This window comes from Acyrthosiphon pisum, chromosome X, assembly GCF_005508785.2.
Source record: "Acyrthosiphon pisum isolate AL4f chromosome X, pea_aphid_22Mar2018_4r6ur, whole genome shotgun sequence".
In the NCBI taxonomy this organism is placed as follows: domain Eukaryota; kingdom Metazoa; phylum Arthropoda; class Insecta; order Hemiptera; family Aphididae; genus Acyrthosiphon; species Acyrthosiphon pisum.
Genome location: NC_042493.1, coordinates 123,057,976 through 123,058,821, shown reverse-complemented (window position 1 = coordinate 123,058,821; position 846 = coordinate 123,057,976).

Here is an 846-nt window from a genome sequence, read left to right as displayed (position 1 = left end):
ATATAAGCATTTCCTATACACCATACAATTTTGAAAATATTTTGACTCTTTTTGAGCTGTTTACGCACATTTTCAGTTTTAAATTTTTTTAGTTTTTTTTTTCTATAAATATCAATAAAGTTTTATCTGTTGGGCCAAAAAGTGTATAAATTTAATACAAAGCTCCTGATATATTGTTACAATATCAGTTGAAAAATATTAAAAATACATAGGCACAATTTTTTTTTATAAGCATTTAAAGATCAAATTTTGATAAAATTTATCAAATTTTAATTTGAAAAATTATTTTGTACTTAAAAATTTATAAAATGTTCAATTTTTGTATCTAAGAATTAAAAATTTAAAACAAGATTCCACGTAAGTAATTAATTCTGTTACCAAAAAATCTAAAATATACATTTAAACAGTTTATTTTTTTAGTCATTTTAAGTACAAATTTGGACGAAATTACATATTAAAAACCTAGGATAACTCTTTTAGTTATTTTGTTGTGATTGTATAATATTATTCGTGGGTACTTGAAACTTCTAAAGTATACTATTATATATCTATGATTTTACCATGGTTTGTTGTTGATGTATAACGCGTTATAACTTATAAGTACCTAATGGATATTGTGATATGATTAATTTGGAATTTATTATAGGTACCTATTATAGGTCAATTTTTTTTTTAATACCATAGATAAGTATATATATGTCTAATACATAGACTGATATACCGTCTCCGCTCAGAATCGTTTTTCTTATACAGTGATATTATATCATTGAATTCAAATTTAATACTGTCCATTATACAGTGACCCACTTCTAACCTACTGTACAGCAGAGCGACATCCACTTACCC